The sequence below is a fragment of the Chroicocephalus ridibundus genome, chromosome Z (assembly GCF_963924245.1).
Source record: "Chroicocephalus ridibundus chromosome Z, bChrRid1.1, whole genome shotgun sequence".
NCBI lineage: Eukaryota > Metazoa > Chordata > Aves > Charadriiformes > Laridae > Chroicocephalus > Chroicocephalus ridibundus.
In genome coordinates, this window is record NC_086316.1 from 15,964,233 (window position 1) to 15,981,890 (window position 17,658).

The window sequence follows — 17,658 nt, forward strand, 5'->3', positions numbered from 1 at the left end:
TGGAGCCTTCTCTTCTCCAGGCTGAACAACCCCAATGCTCTCAGCCTGTCCTCATAGGAGAGGTGCTCCACCCCTCTCATTATTTTTCATGGCACCCACTCCAACAGGTCCATGTCTTTCCTGTGCAGAGGGCTCCAGAGCTGGATGCAGTACTCCAGGTGGGGTCTCACCGGAGCAGAGCAGAGGGGCAGAATCACCTCCCTTGACCTGCTGGCCACGCTTCTTTTGATGCATCCAAGGGTACGGTTGGCTTTCTGGGCTGTGACCACACATTGCTGGGTCTTGCCCAGTTTTAATGCCAACTTTTACTTCACACTGACTAGGCTTGAGAGTAAATCAGGAATAACACACAGGAGTAACTCATTCCTTTTAGAATACCCATTTCAAGGAGCTGACTTTCAGACTGTGATCTGCACACCCTTTAAGGCCCACAGACTATACCTAGTGCATCTGAAAAAGGTAATTAAGAGGAGCGTGCTGTTGTCCGTTGGCTTGAATTCAGTATACAGTTATCTGCATCTCCAATCTCCATACCGTTTAGGGGCCTACATACTGAAGAAGGTTGAAAAACACTGGTTTTCTGGCCCTGAGTGTACTTCATAATGAAGACTTGACTGACTGAAGAATTCATTCATCCCAGCCCTACACCACAAGAACCTTCCCTTTAGTTGGAGGACCTTTCACACTCATGAAGCTGTGAATGGTTCTTCTGCCAACCACATGCTGACTACACATGACGCTCAAGCCTCAAAAGACTGAAGAAAACTTCCTCCACAGGGTACCTGGACCTATTCCAGCTGGATGCCCTTCTAAGGAACCACAGTGGACCTAATCCTGGGAAGGACTAGAGCAGAACAACAGCTGTTTAAGCCTTACCAGCAGCTCCTGTGTGACCCCAGCCGCTGGACTGAGAAGATAAATTTGGAGCCATATACTTCCATATCACAGCCTACCTTTGAAATTTTCTCTCTCTTTGTACTCACTGTATAGCAAGTACACAGAGACTTAAGTCATAACTGGATATCTCAACACCTTCCCCAGTGTTACAAGCGATGGATCCAAGCAATGGTCTGATCTGTGCCCTAGAACTGCAACTGTGCTGACTGTCCCCTGCCTATGCCATAGGTACATGTTTTGAGGGAAGGAGAAGGTGAAATTATTAACTGACCAATGTCTGTGTCGTGTGTTGGCAATGTGCTCACTTAACGTGCATCTTATAAAGTTAGTGTGCTCAGTTGATAGTCACTGTAGGGAAACATGCGCTTTCACTGTTCATGCCCTGCTGACACTGAAATTCAGCATTGTTAATTCATCGCACAGCCACTCAGCTTGCACGGCGCCTGATCAGAAAGCAAACCAAAGCCTTGCCCTTGACTTCAGCAGACTTTGTCAGCTGTTTCGCCGCCCTGTTTGTGCTCCTGGACCAAACTGTCATGCAGCACCTTTCAGGCCAGAGCGAATGTTTTTATTGCAGCACTATATTCTCCGGAGAAACAAGTTTTATAATGAAAGCACTGACACCGACCCTTAACTAAAGCACAGCTTTAGATGCTGCTACTGCTCTGCTTTAACAAGTCTCCTATCAGCTTCACAGCAATAAAGAAAAAAAAGCCAAGTCTCCTGGTGCTGTCAGGGAGCATTTCAGTCATGTTCTGCACATATAATTTTTATTCAACCTATCTTTGCCAAATTTTAAAGCCTATTTCCATCCTCTCTGAATACATCTGCTGTTGTCATGGCACTATAACTTCACTTGTTCTTTGAACTACACAAGGCATTAGATTTATGTCATCATTAATTTGCCTTTGTGCATACAGCTCATAGGCTGATTTATAGCTTTAAAATAATTTCTGGCCATCAGCACCTCGGCCAATTCTATTCCAAAAGAAAATCATAAAGAAGTTTGTCCCAGGTAATTCCTCTTTATGCCGATATGTGTATTAACTTTGAACAGTTCTGAGTGGCCAGGCCCTGAAGAGGTCTCACCTTCCCCACTTCTGCCACAGGCTTTGCTATTGCATGCATCTGAAAAGGAAAGAATTGTGTGGATTTAGGCAAATTATCCCTGGTCGGGATCTCAAGGCTCAAGTCTATGATTCAACACACTGCCTGTGCTTGTCCGATGTGCAGCACAAATAAAGCATGACAGAGAAGGTAGACTTTGAAAGCTCTGGATGTTTCAAGCATCTCCTGCCAGGCAGCCCTCATTGCTGATCCATCATTTCACAGATGAAGCACTGCAGAGACCTGTCAGTATTGCTGTCACTATGATGAATGAGGCCGCTAGCTACAACTTTCTCAAACAATATATTGAGACCATCTATTGTCAGCGTTTATAACACCCTTCTCCCAAGGCACTCCTGGGCAGATACTACTTTACCAGTTGCTTTGTTTATTTGAACTTACCGACAAGTTCTTAGAGTAAACTTTTTATAATTAGAAATACAGGGAGTGGCTCATAGATAAGAAAGTAGACATAAGCATTTGTAGCATCCAGCTACAAAATGCTTAGAGATCACATGCTTAGCCATTTTAGTGATTGCAAATTATATTTTAACTGTTTTACACAGTAATCACAACTTTCATTACAAAACATGTTAACCATAAAATTATATACATAACCAGGTTTTCTAAACTCCCTCGCCATTGCAGTATCTGGTTCTGTGATTTGTTAAAGTATCGCCTTCACAGTAGGACAGGCTTAAAGCCTTTCCACTAGCTTATCACCCACTGCTCCCTATGTCTGCTTGTGGAATATTTAGTAAGCTGGAAGAGTAAACCGGTCCCAGTTCAAAACAAGGGAGTTCTCAAGCTGAAAATAATTGGATGCTGGGGGAAGTTTCGTGTATGTTTGCCCTGTTCCTATTTTCCCTTACACATCTGGTTTTGATTACTACTGAAGACAGAACACTGCCTTAGGTAGACCTTTGGTCCAGTGCTCCACAACCATTTTTACAGTCTTTGCGGTGAAGAAAATGATCTGTGCCTTGCACACTTGCATACTAGCTGAGGTATGTATGTATGTTTATTTAGTTTCATGCTGTTATCAAGTGAAACACTGATGTACTGACAAACTCATCAGCGTGGCTGAAATATTGAAGAGTCTCAAGTTTATGTGAACATATTTTTTTTTGCAATAAAGCCTTATAAAATTAATTTCTGTATATGTTGGTCCCAGAATCTTTGTTGCAATATATTTTGTTCAGGTAAGCACAGTGAGCATGTATTTATTACTTCTGTTTACAAATAGCTATCTTCAGAAAAAAAACTGAAATCGTTTAATGATATAATTCCAACTACAGAATCATATTTTGTTGCGTAGTCCTAGGAGCTCAATGGCAGATCTCAGGTCCCTTGACTACCCTGTAATGATCTCCCACAGCTGCTTTCAAATGCAGCCGTTAATCAGCAAGTACAAAATGTTAAATGATGTATTTCGTCTTTGCTGTGGTTAAATGGAAGACAGAAAAAGAGGAGACTGCTCAACAGAAGGTTTGATTTTCCAGACCTGAAGATAATACAGTGATAAAAATAGCAGTAGCCAGCCTTCATTACTGCTCACATTTGTTTTTCAAAGGGACATCCATAAATGTTCTGTTTCCCTGAATCACAGTACTGAGTACCTTGGAATAATTTTCTTAGTCTGGAGAGGAGACAAGAGGGTGACTGCTGCCTCACTCACCCCGCCTCAGGCACATCTTTAAGCCATCTCTTCCTGCACTACTTCAGACTGCATCCATGTCTTGACCCAAGGAGAACCAAACCATGTAGCTGGAAGCAGGAAAATATATGGAGCCATCCTTCCTGGAGAAAGGAAAAGAAAAAGGGATCAACCTTTTTTTGATCTTTCGAAGGCTATGAAAAGGACCTATGACCAAATACAGCTAAAAAGCCCCAAAAGTTAGTCTGCCTCTATATGAGGTTTGCTCTGTTTAGTCTGGGATCATTATAATTTTTTTCCAATTTACTGTAATCCACCTGTCTCTCAGCCTGGGCAAGCCAGTGGAAGACGCACTGCCTATTCTGCTTCCTCGGCAACTGCTACTGACAGCTGAGGGTCACAACATCTTAAGCAGCTCTTGCATGAACAGCCAGAACTTCTCCAGAGGCATCCCTGGGACAATAAATTAGGCCTTTTCAAAGTGCTGAGAAAAAAACTTGTATAGCAGGCAAAGAAGCACTAATGATGAATACCTGCCATGCAGCTGAAATGAGGCCACAGGAATGAATGCCCTAGAAGGTGCTCAAAGGAAATATAACAAAAGCCAATTAGTGCTGCATATGTCTTTCATGGGCTTTTGCAAATCTGCGGTACCTGCAGTGCCTTACTGTGATACCTGAGCACCAACCATGTCTTTGTCCTCAATAACTTCCTTTGAGGTAGGGAAAGGAAACTTCTCCAGTTGTGATACTCAGACAGATTAAGGCTGGGACTGATCTGTCTAAATTACACCTTTGATGAATCCCTTAGGATCACTGTGACACTGTATTCAGGATCCCCGCACCCTGCACAGACTTCAACATTTTGAGAAGCCGAGTTTTCCTGCCCAAGGCAAAAACCTACTTTTTTGGAAGCAGCTTCCACTGACTCCATAGTTGGTGTGTCTTTGGTCTGGAGCTCAACATAGGCACACCAAGTGCCTACAGCTAAACAGGACGAAACCCCACCCCAGAGGCTGGCCCAAAATCACATATCCATTGGGAGGGCAGAGTAGAGTGCAGTGGTACAACATGGTCCTACCTGCTTATTCACTGTCATTCTTCCCCAGCAAACACTTTGCCAATGCTCCAGAATAAAACCCACAGGAGTGACATGTAAGGTTTCTCCCCACCGGTAGAAGATTAAGATTTCTTTAAGAAACGTTTAGCTAATTTTCCAGGCACCAATATATTGAATACCCCCTTGCCGTTTGAAATGTTCTGAGCCTGACAATTACCCTGCATACCCTATCCACCTGTTTGCAGTTACAAGGACTACTGCTTGCTCTGGCAGACAGCTTGGGTTTTCCTTTGCAAGCCTATGGTGTCATCACCTCAATGCTGTTTGAAAAGTACCAGCACCACTACAGTTCCTGAAAAAGCCTAAGCTTGTTTGGGTGTTGTTTTCTTTACAGATCACAAGGGAACAACATTCGTAGCCCTTCCTTGAGGGCACTCACTTCTGCCCTGGCTGCGACATTAATGTTGGCATGTTCCCTGCCCCAGTGTTCTTTGAGAGCAAAGGCAGTAGCTGACTGTGTCCTCTGTCTTCTCTCATCCCTTGAAACTTTGTCCACAGATCTGTTGGGAATTCTGTGCTTTTTAAAGGAACATTTTTAACATATTTTTTTCTTTTCACTCTTAAGATTACTCTTTTCCCTTTTCTCCCATGAGTTTATCTGCCTTCCATTTGCACTTTCACAAGCTTGCATTGATTATTGTGCCATATGTGGTACCTCTTGCAGACTTAGTATACAGTCCACCACCACCTTGTGTGGCAAGCTTTAAATTAAAACCCCAACAGGTAACCTCTTTTGCATTATTCCAATGGAACATCAGAAAAAAAGTTGGTCTGCTGGTCCACTAGAAGCTCTTTGTAAAATAGTCCAATTGTTGTTCTCTGAGGCTTCCCAGCCTTCAGTGACACAGTGGCTAACTGTTAAGTATATCAGACAGAAAAGTAATGACAAACCTATATATAACACACAATGATGTGTTTTCCTCTCCCATTTCTCACCAAAGGGGATTTTTCTTGGTCACTGCCTAAAGCAAGGAGAGCTGACACTCCCTTCAGTGCTCTGCACGTGCAGTTTCACTGAAGTTTATTTCTAGTTGATGTGCTCCTTTCAGTCACACCATTCTTCACTACATGCAACTGAAACTCTGGTAGAGAGAGCACCAAAAGATTGTTAAACAATCCTGCTCCAGACACAAACTCTTCTAGCAAGGAGAAAAAGCCACAAGAAGGGTTGCTTTTCCCTAGTGCTGTGCTAACTCCGCCTGTCTGTGTCTACTTGCCACTGACTTACACAAATAAGATGTTTCCACAGGGTAGTGTTCTCTGAGGCAGGTTGCAGCTAGGTCTGCTTCTTCTCATGAAGTGTCTTCTCCTATATCCTGTCTGCTTGGACTTGCTCTGTTACTCATCCCTTCATGTTGCAAGCACAACATTCATCTCCCAGCCTCCATAATATGCCTGGGATGTCTTAACCACCCATCTCATCTTCACAACGCCAATTATTTGTGAAGCATTCGGGAGCAACAAACAGATGCATCTTTGTCTGGTATCTGTACTGCACTTTGTATTTGTCTTTTGACTGTCAGCCTCTCAAAGGGCATGTGAAAGAGCACTGTAGGGTTATAAGTGAATAGGGATGCATAAATATCGTTGCAAGTGCAGATTATGCTTCACATTTCAAAGACTAAGTTCACATAAGAGCTGTCGTCTTATCACGGGGAGTCTGCACTTTAAGAGTGTCTTCTGTGTCTTATGGGGAAAATAATGTGACATGGACTCTTACAGAATCATCTAGACAGCAGGTCCCCTGTACCCATGTCAGCCCTGTCCCCATCAAAATTAATCTTGTCCTGTGATTAATGCTGTTATTTTTGCATAGGACTAGGTATCCGTCACCGCAGAGGAAATCCGTAAGGGCTGAAGACATGCAGTTAACTGATGCTAATGTCAACATGAGGGAGCATAGGTGCTATGAGATAACCCAGCCAAGAGGTTGTTTTGCTCTAGTAGAAGATAATGCACACTAACTGCTGCTCAGGTTCGGGTTCAAATTCCAGTGAAAGAAGTTAAAGAGGGATCTGATCCCAGAAAGCAGAAATCATTTTTTCTCTGTTTGCTGCGACAAGGAAAAAACCTGCCAGAAGATGCAGGATTTTGAAGGAGTTTCTGAGACCAAGAAAGCATCCATATTTCCTGCACCAATGTTCTGCATTTCTGTACAAAAAGCTCACTTATCTGACTCAAAGAAAGGGCAGAAGGGTAGGAATCCCCTGCTTGATGCTTTAGTTTGGTTTGAGCTTCTTTATACACAATTGAGCCGTCATGAAAGATTTTTAGTCAAAGGGTCTGCTGTAGTTGTTCGCTTGAGCTGGGAGATTGGAAGATCAGCCAACAGCCAGCAATAGTCTGGGTAGTCAACCCAATAAATATGTTATTATATTTCCCTTGATGCTTTGAGGAAACTGGCCTGGACAGAAGTGAGAGCAGTGGTGAGGAGGAAAGGGTGGTTGGATCCACACAGACAGATGCCATTCTGCGATAAAAAAGTACAAAACTTTCTGCTCCTGCTACTGCCTGCTTCAGAAACAATGTAAACAGGCCCAGATCCACACTGAAAGCCGTCTGCCACCAAAGCACTTACATACGCATTAGCAGTAGTGCGTGTCCGTCTGTGTGCGTGTGCGTATGCGTGAGAATATACATACGTATAGCTATATGCACGTATTTGTATAGATTAGTCACTCAAACAAGCATCTGTATTTCTCTGTGTGGTGTTAAAAGAAAGGTGACAAACGCTTGAATTGTGTCACGGCAGAACCGTTCTCCCCATAGTACACCCTACTGGACTGAGACAGAATGGGAAGAAGGTAAGAGAACACAGAGATGAGATGAGATGAGAAAAACTGACATAACAATTCCTCATTACAGTCTTGCAGCTATCAGAAGGACAGAGAGATCCCTCAGAAGGGATTTCATGAAGGGTAAAGATAATGGAGAACTACTACTCCTTACAAGAGAGCGCAAGCCAGTGCCGCATAGAGGGGTACCACTGACTCAGTGGCTCTGCCTTCCCTGTGGCAGAAACTGCAAGGAGCTCGGCTTTCAGAGGCTGTCAGAGTAGTGTAAGACTGATGGCAGTTGCGAAGGTCAGCAAGAGCGTAGAGAGTTGGAGGTGGTCAGGTGGAAGTGAGAGGGCAAGTTACCAACCCTTGACGAAGCATCCTGGCAAACAAGTCCCAGACTGGTGTTAATGGCTCAGCTCCTGAGTGCATGGCAGTGTGTAAACAATTCCAGAATAAGGAGACCCCTAAAGGAGGTAAGTGTGGTAGCAGCCAAGTGCTGAACTGAAGTGCATGCTTAGTTCACAGGCATAGTGGTTATTTAAGCATTTCCTCCCTTCTGTCCTACAGCATCATTACAAATTAGATTCCTGCCCCCAAAACTGCAACAATAAAAGGCTCTGCTTTGCAATGTTATTCCAAAGAAGATGCAGAGAAATGGGTCGTGACACCTTCAACCGCAGAGCTAATTCATCATAATGCACCGTAGCTCCTACAGATTGCTGCCCCAGGCAGATAATGGCAGGCATTTCCAATCATCCCCAGATGGCTAATATGTGGCAATGGCTTGTAACCTGCATATGCTGGACCACCACAGCTGCTCCACTGAGTGATCTTGCAATATTGATGGATGCTATTTTTGACCCAGAACATTGAACACGTTTAATAGAGAAGTATTGCCACCAAAATCATTCCCTTCTCTTCCTTTCCTCCACATCCCCAACTCAAAGGTCAGAAGTAAAATCAAGCTTTATCAAAGCTGTCTGGTTTTCTCATTTTTGGAAGAGATATTTGTGCTTTCATCTGACAGCTCAGTTGAAATATTCTGTCCTATGCCAATAGAAAGGATGGTTCTGCACGTTAACAAGCAGCGCAAAAGTGAAATGACTCACACCCTTACCAGCAAGTGTATAGGTTCTCTTTGTGATGGCGTACACATCTGCTGCTTTCTCTGACCCCAGACCTAAAATCTGGCTTTTCTCTGAAATATGAAGGTGACACACTGTTTGCCTTTTTTTTTTTTTTAAAGTTGCATTTTAATTTCATCTTTAAGAAAGCAAAAACTGCACAGAAAATAGGCAGCCATTGTCACCACACTTGGTACTGTTATGCTTTGTAATGTCTTTCTCCCATGGGCTGGGGATAACCCCATTTTCAAGCTCTGCCAGATAACCCTTCAAACTTATTTAAAACAAAACAAACTCACTCCAATTACTTAGGTATGTATGTTTGTGTGTGTATATATATGTACTGGTGTATATACTTATGGTCACATATAAGTTATGGACAGTTTAAGAGCCTAGCCCATGAAGCTTTTACATCTGCAGCAATCTTTCATCTGAGCAGATGGAGTTGAACCTTTGCTTTGCTATTCTTTATCCCCTCTTTAGAAGCCATGTTGCCTACTAGTATAAGAGGAGTGAATGGAAGTAAAGTTTGAGCCAAGTAGGCACTCACCCAACTCCATGAATGATGTTGTTGAGTATGGTTGAGCAAGAATGACTGGACAACTGTTCATTGATTTCCACTAATAAAAACAGCAGGATGCACAGCTATTGTAATTCAACATAGCACTGTAGCCTTCAGAAAAAATATTTCACTTGCTAATTCCTGATGGCACATTGCTGAAGTCTAACCTCCCATTCCTTCCTCCTCAGGCATATTTTTATTTCAAGGTGTTTAAAAAATGCTTTAAACTAAGACATGTGAAATACGACACATAGGCAGAAATCTGAAAACTTCGAGGAGGAGAGCACATAGCATCTCTACAGGAAAGGAGGTCAGGATTACAGTGAATATGCCGAGCATGGGTTGATGTGTTTCTGTAGGAAAGTAGACATCATACAGGCATGCAGAAACAGGGCTACAGCCAAAATAACTTGTGAATGCACCCTTGTCCTCTGGGAGTCTGTGTACAGTGCTGCATCACAAGATTTGAATAGACCAATATAAAAGGGTCCAGAGGATCAGTGAGATTAATCCAGTGACGAAGAAGAGAATGAACTGAGGGTAGTTTCACCTACAGAGGAGGGACTTAGTCGTCTTCAGCAGGGCAAAGAGATATTGCAGAATAAAAAGGAATTGGCTGTTCTGCAGTTCCACAAAACAGGCCAAAAAGTAACAGCCTCAAGTTAGAGAAAGGAAAAGCCAGGTAAAACATTAGTGTAAATCCTGCTGAGGGTGAAGATGGAAAAGCATTGGCACAGATTGCCTGAAGAGGACACAGATCTCCATCACAAGAGGTTTTTAATAGGCTAGACAAACACCTGCCAGGAACGGCATGGGTGCAGTTAATTCTGCCTCGGGCAGAGGGGTGGATTGAGGACCCCTTTAGTCCTTTTCGGCTCTGCTCTATACATAACTAGAATCAAAAAAGCTAATAAGGGAGAGACATTGGAGTCGACTGCACCTACTCTCCCCAGTGAGTTCCAGATCACATTTGCTTGATTTTATAAGTCTGAAATACATTTGTTTGCTTGTATAGCAAAAACCTTTTATACAGATAACTTATAAAGCATTTCACATCATGGCAAATTACAGCTGTAAATGCAAATACAAGTAATATGTGGAGAAAGATTATAATATAGCCTCAAGGTATCATCTGGAGTCCTATCTGCTTAGCTTATTGACAAAAGATGAGCTACTCTAAACTGTCAGTGAAATGTCTTGCCATCTTAACTGCAAATTAAGCTGCGTTCTTTCTGTTTGGAATATCATTGTCTATCGATAAGACTCAAGATCTGGAATTTTAACTTGTGATTTTTTTGACGTTTCATAGGGCAAGCTACTATAGCTGTCTTGCCACTGTGTCACAATTCCTAGGGAAAATTAAAAAATGAGTGGGAGGGTGCAAGGATAGATGAAGAGGAGACAAAAATCATGCAAAATAGATATTATTACTTAGAAAACACAGAAAGAGCGAGAACAAACTCCTTACAAGTGGCCAAGCTTATTTCTTCCCAGCCACAGACTGTAAAAACCAGTATAGCTCTACTGCAAATTTCAGTGTTGACATACAGCATCTGAGAATCTGTCCTGCTGGTTTTATCTGGAGTTACCCAAGAAATGCAATTAGCCTATTGGCAGTAACCAGAAGTCATTGTACGGTGTCATCTCCCACATAACCACACTTAAAAATGTTTCATTGGTTTTGCTTTTTGTCAGCAAGATGAACTGGTGATGGCTATGTGAGAAAGCAGAGAAAGGCATACAAAATAGCTGCCAGCACCAGGCAACATACCAGCAGTACAAAAGAGAAAGCCAGAAGGTTGGTTTTATTGGTCTGAATGTATTATCTTGCTGTTTAGCAGCAGCAATGAGAATAATGGTGTGGTTTGACTGACAAACCATTAATTGGAATATTATGGTAGCTCTCAGTTCTCTATTCAAATCTCGTCACAGATGTTAGCCAGCATTGCTGTTAATAGTTCAGCGGACTTGCTCTCTTGTACACATTAGTACTAGGGAGACCATGCCTAGGACATATTTTCCACACACTGTCCTGAAAACAATTAAAATAGCACTCAATCATATTCTCAATCCCAGACTACGTATGCAGTCCCAGGCTCCAAACAAGCTGATAGGAGTTTGATGGCTTTGTGTTGTGCCTTCACTTGCTACTCAGCACTCATTTGCATGATTTTATGCATGATGACAGGAACATGCAAAGTATGTCAGGATACAAATACTTCATTTAATGTTGAGTATATAGGCTAAAACCAACAGAGCTAAAGATAGAAACATACCATCATCACTGAGCAGATGTAAGAAAGGAGTCTCTTCTCCAAAGACAGATATTAGCTACAAGAGCGCTCGCTGTTAAATTCTCTCAACCTATACTTACAAGAACTGAATAATACAATAATTTTTTTTAAAAATCACTCCCAATAAGCTACTTTTAAAGGAAGGGAGGCATTTATCATAGATTCGTAGAATCATAAGACAGTTTGGGTTGGAAGGGACCTTTAAAGGTCATGTACTCCAACCCCCCTGCAGTGAGCAGTGGCATCTTCAACTAGATCAGGTTGCTTAGAGCGCCGTCCAACCTGACCTTCAGTGTTTCCAGAGATGGGGCATCTACCACCTCTCAGGGCAACTTCTTCCAGTGTTTCACCACCCTCAGAGTAAAAAATTTCTTATTTCTATCTAGTCTGAACCTACCCTCCTTTAGTTTAAAACCATTACCCTTTGTCCTATCACTACACTCACCAATAAAGAGTCCTTCCCCATCTTTCCTGTAGGTCCCCTTTAGGTACTGGAAGGCTGCTATAAGATCTCTTCTCCAGGCTAAACAACCCCAACTCTCTCAGTCTGACCTCATAGGAGAGGGGCTCCAGCCATCTGACACTTTTCATGGCCCTCCTCTGCACCCACTCCAACAGGTCCATGTCTGCATGTGCTGAGGGCTCCAGAGCTGCACACGGTACTCCAAGTGGGGTCTCATGAGAGCAGAGTAGAGGGGCAGAATCACCTGCCTTGACCTGCTGGCCACACTTCTTTTGATGCAGCCCAGAATACAGTTGGCTTTCTGGGCTGTGAGCGCACATTGCTGGCCCACGTCCAGCTTTTCATCCACCAGTAGCCCCAAGTCCTTCTCCACAGGGTTGCTCTCAATCCCTTCATCCCCCAGCCTTTATTGATACCAGGGGTTGCCCCAACTCAGGTGCAGGATGCTGCACTTGGCCTGGTTGAATATCATGAGGTTCACATGGGCCCACTTCTCGAGCTTGTCCAGGTACCTTTGTATGGTATCCTGTCGTTCAGGCATATCAACCTCACCACTCAGCTTGATGTGATCTGCAAACTTGGTATGGGTGCACTCGATCCTGTTGCCTATGTCATTGATGAAGATATTAAACAGTGCTGGTCCCAATGTGGACCCCTGATGGACACCACTTGTCACCAGTCTCTGTCTGGACATTGAGCCATTGATGACTATCCTCTGGATGCAACCATCTAACCAATTCCTCATCCACTGAACAGTCTACCCATCAAATCCATGCTTTTCCAATTTAGAGAGAAGGATGTTGTGGGGGACCATGTCAAAGGCCTTACAGGATTCCAGATAGATGATATCTGTAGCTCTTCCCTTGTCCACTGATGTAGCCACTCCACCATAGAAGACCACTAGGTTGATCGGGCAGGACTTGCCCTCAGGGAAGCCATTCTGGCTGTCTCGAGTCACGTCCCTGTCTTCCATGTGCCTTTGCATAGCTTCTAGGAGGATCTGTTCCACGATCTTCTCAGGCACAGAGGTAAGGTTGAAAGGTTAGTAGTCCCTAAGGTCCTCTTTTCTAAAAATGTTAAAAACAGTTGCAATGTTTCTCTTTTTCCAGTCTCCAGAGACCTCACCTGACTGCCATGACTTTTCAAATATCATGGGCAGTGGCTTGGCAACTACATCAGCCAATTCCCTCAGGACTCTGGGATGCATCTCATAGACTTAGGTATGTTCAGTTTCCTCAGGTGGTCATGAACCTCATCTTCTCTTACAGTGGGAGGGACATTGGTCCTCCAGTCCATGACTTGCAGTCCATCCACTTGAGAGGTGTGGGAAGAGAGGCTGCCACTGAAGACTGAGGCAAAAAGTTGTTGAGTACCTCAGTCTTCTCCTCATCCGTTGTTACCATTTTTCCAGTTTTGCTCATCATGGGGGGGACACTTTCTTTGACCTTCCTTTGTGGGCTGACATACCTGTAGAAGCCCTTATTATTCTTTGCATCCCTTGCCAAGCTCAGCTCCAGCCGCGCCTTGACCTTTCTGACCTCATCCCTACATAACGGGGCAGCATCCCTATACTCTTCCCAGGACACCTGATCCTGCTTGAACTGCCTGCACATTTCCTTCTTGCCTTTTTGTTTGACCACCAGGTCTCAAATCAGACATGCCTTCTTGCCTTCCTTTCCTGATTCCTTACACCTGGGGATTGAGAGCCCTTGAGCTCTATTGAAAGCATCCTTAAAGATCTGCCAGCTCTGTTCTGCTCCCTTGTCCCTGAGGGCCGTTTCCCAGGTGGTCCCATTGACTAACTCCTTGAACAGCTCTAATTTTTGCTTTCCTAAAATTCAGGGTCCTGACTTTAGTCTTCACCTGACCCATATCCCTCAGGACTGTGAAATCCACCAGTTTGTGATCACTGCAGCCCAGGCTGCCTCCAGTCTTGATGTCACTGATTAGCTCACTTGCATTGGTGACTAATAGTAGCACATCTCCTCTGGTAGGGCTGTCTATTATCTGGCTTAAGAAGTTATCCTCAATGCATTCCAGGAGTCTCCTGGATTGCCTACAGCTCGCAGTGCTATTTTTCCAGCAGATGTTGGAGTGGTTGAAATCCCCCAGCAGGACAAGAACCTGACAAGAACACCCAAGTTCTAAGTAGCAGAGTGTTGAGTTAAAGGAATCCTTGTAGGAAGGAGAGCACCCCTTCCTTTCTGATTTCTACCAATGGCGTATAGCAAAAAGCTGCAAATGAAAGGATTCATATTTTAATAGGGTATTTATTGTTCCGCAGAAAGGCTTAGGCATTTAACAGAAAATCAAATTAAACCCAAGTATGTTACCAAAGCAACCTAATTAATATAATTTATTTCACATGCCAGAAAACAAGTAGGATGTCAGGTGTTCCTGTTCTATGATGAACAGTTCAACTTAACCTACGTATTTTTATATAAATCACCAATGTGAGAATACTCTAAAAGCAAAGATGGATGGAATTTGTATGCTCTGATCTTTTGTTGTTTTGTTAAAATCTCTAAATAGCTCAGTTTTCACACCTCATCTTTTGTTATCATTAGATAAGTCCATTTTCATCTTTACCGTAGGTGTTAGAATGTTTTCTAAACTGTTTGCTTGAACTTGCCATACCTGAAACAAGAGTCCCCTCTTCTGGACTGAGGTAACATTGCACTTACTGCAGAGAAACCACTGCAGAATGGAATTCCTGTTAATGTTTATGGAGGGTTTGGGGTTTTTTTCCTAATTAAATAACCTTATAGTAACAAGAAAAGCCTTAAGGTCTACGCACAAAGAAGTCACGCACATAAAGAAAGAGAGGTGAAGAAATCAATGAAGTACTGGATTGTGGATTTTTGCATTCAATTTCAGCTGAAGGCACTGATAGGTACAACAGCTGTAAGTAAGGATCTGTCACCATTTCAGTTGTGAAACCAAATTCTCTGGAATACATTGACTCCCAAACTCTCGGTGTTTAAAAAAAGAAAAGAAAAACTGTACAGATCACTGAACTGGACAGAGTTTATTTTAAACAAGTTTTTAATTCAAGGTCCTGTGGGTTTGGACCTGAGCATAGATTATATAACCAAAGACCAGCTACAGACTAGATTAGAAAAAAACCACCCACGGAAAGAAGAAGCACTAGACAAAGGAAGTAAGGCAGAAAAATCTCAAGGGCCCAAATTCACAAAACAAAATGACCCCTCAAAGACACCAGTTCTCATCTCCTCCTTGAACAAAGCACTAGGAAATAAATTCGCCCTGTGAGAGGAACATCTTCTGTAGCAACACGGTCACCTTTAGCTAGCTGAAGAAACAGGGCTCAATAGTTGGGATACTGAGCTGCTCCTTTCTGGTCTTGAATTAAAATGAATAGCCAAACACATCTGCCACAGTTAGCTTCCAACAGGGAGAGAGGCAGAAGTTTGAGTCAGGTGTTTCTTTGTATGTTCATTTTATGAAAGGATCTCAAACGCCTGTTCATCACTATAAAATGAACCAGGCTAGAGACAATGATTTCACTCCTTTCCAGTGAGCAGTGGAACTGAAACTCAGCTTTTCTTCATCCTGTATTGCTGGCACTTCTGTGGACTGCATCTGATTTTCATAGTGGCTTTGCTTATTTTTTATTTTTTTGAGCCTGCCTTCCTCAATTCCAGAGACTTGCAAAGCTTCACAAAGAATCATGACATCCCTCTGCCCATAAGGGCCGGGGCCAAAAGCGCTGTCAGTGCCTGGGTATGAGCTTCTATGATCACTTCTGTGGCCCTAAAAACAACTAAATCCCTTTTCACCACTCGTGCCAGATGAAAGTCAGGCATTCTTATCTGCCCCTCACTTTTTCACTTCACTTCCTTAAAAGAGAGCTCTGCATTTAGCTTGAGAAGAACTGCACTTTTAACTTCACCACCACCAAAAGCAATTGTGGACTTGTGGGCAGTCAAAATTTATGGCTGTGGAAAACTGTGTGACAGTGACACACCTCAGATCAGAATGTGTCCAAGCCTTAGGAGCACCAGTCCATTCACAGTCCCTCCCTTGAATCTATTTTCAAGTGGTTTCAGCAGCAACGGGAAGTAAAATCAGTTCCTTATTTTGCAGCTCTCTATAAACGCTGCCACTTCCACCATTCTTCAGACTCCAGTTGGAACAACGCATCTTTGCTCCATGTTCGTGTCATGAAAATAGTGCTTGAGCATAATTTCACTCAAATCCTCCCAAAGAAGCTGCCTCACAAATCACAATGGGTGTATTAAACATTCTTTGTGTTAAAGGCTCAGACGAACTCACATGAAAAAATTCTGCAGGAGCATCTTTATGAAAATTGAAGAGAAGAATCCATACTCCCAACCCCTGGTAAAAGCAGCTTCCTGCAATGATCGGGTTGAGTCGACTGAATCTTCACATTTAGGTGATTTTACCCTACAGGCTAGCTCTCGGGTTTACACACCTGCATTTTCTGTTCCTTACTCAAGTTTGCTCACCTGTCCGTTTGTGTACTGAGTCCTGCTGAGATATGGAATAGGGCAAAGATTGGACTTTGGCATGAAAAACACATAGACCTGAAGTTCAGCTAAGGTGCTGCTGATATTTTCCCATACACCTTGCAAGATCTGACCAAATATATCCATGTGGGTGAAGATGACAAAAGTATAATATGTCAAATTAAACAGAAAGCAGAACTCTGTAGCCAGCAGCACAGTCACCCATTATAATCCAGAGGGAAGAATGTAACAGGCAACATTTAAAGTGGATGAGTTCCCAAGTTCTCTCTTATTAAAGGAAATAGAAATTATACTGACTCAAGCCACCTATAATGCCCCTCAGTCATGCCTTCCATATCCGATGGCTGAGTGCTGTGAAAGATAAAAAACATGGATAACTCCTTGTGCTGTTAAGTCACTTCCTCTGTAGATCCTCAAGGGTGTTTGTAGTTGGATCAGAAGTTATTGGATGTGCAAATTTCTGATGAAGAAAAAACATGCAAAAACAAGAGGAGAGAAATTCAGAAGAGGAAACCATCTTGACTTATGCATATACTCATTGTAAGATCTCGCTTAAACAGATTATTGTGCATCATTTTGTTGCAAATAGGGTTTGAAAAGAACTGGGCATAGTGTTATTAGACATGTTGTGATGCTGAAAAATGAAATTCAGAAACTTTTCTCTGCTTCTGCACAAGGACCTTATTCAGGAGAGCTTTCTTTGCTGACAGAAGCTGCAATTGTCAGTGGCTTGGAGGAGCGGGGTTTTAAGCATGGTAGCTCCAGCCATGTGGCCTCGGTCAAGCCTTGTCAGGGCGAACAAAAAGGGATTTCTTGGGTGCACGTGAGGCACTCAGGAGCACTAGAAGGAAGTGACAATTGACAAGCGTTAGTTAAAGGACACTACTGTCCACTACAGGCATCAGAAGCCCCGTATCTGCCGACTAGATTTATCATCTAGGGAGGTTTGCTGTTTGTCTGGGGCTCTCGATACGGATGCTGTGCAGAGGCTACTGAGGCTCATCTGGGCACCTACTATACAGTGCTGCTTTTTCATATGTGCACCATAGATACTGCCAGGGGTGACTGGAGAAGTATCGAGTGTGACTAGCAGGTCCAGGGACATTGCTTAAGGGCCTGGGCACCCAAAGGTTGGTTTTCTTCA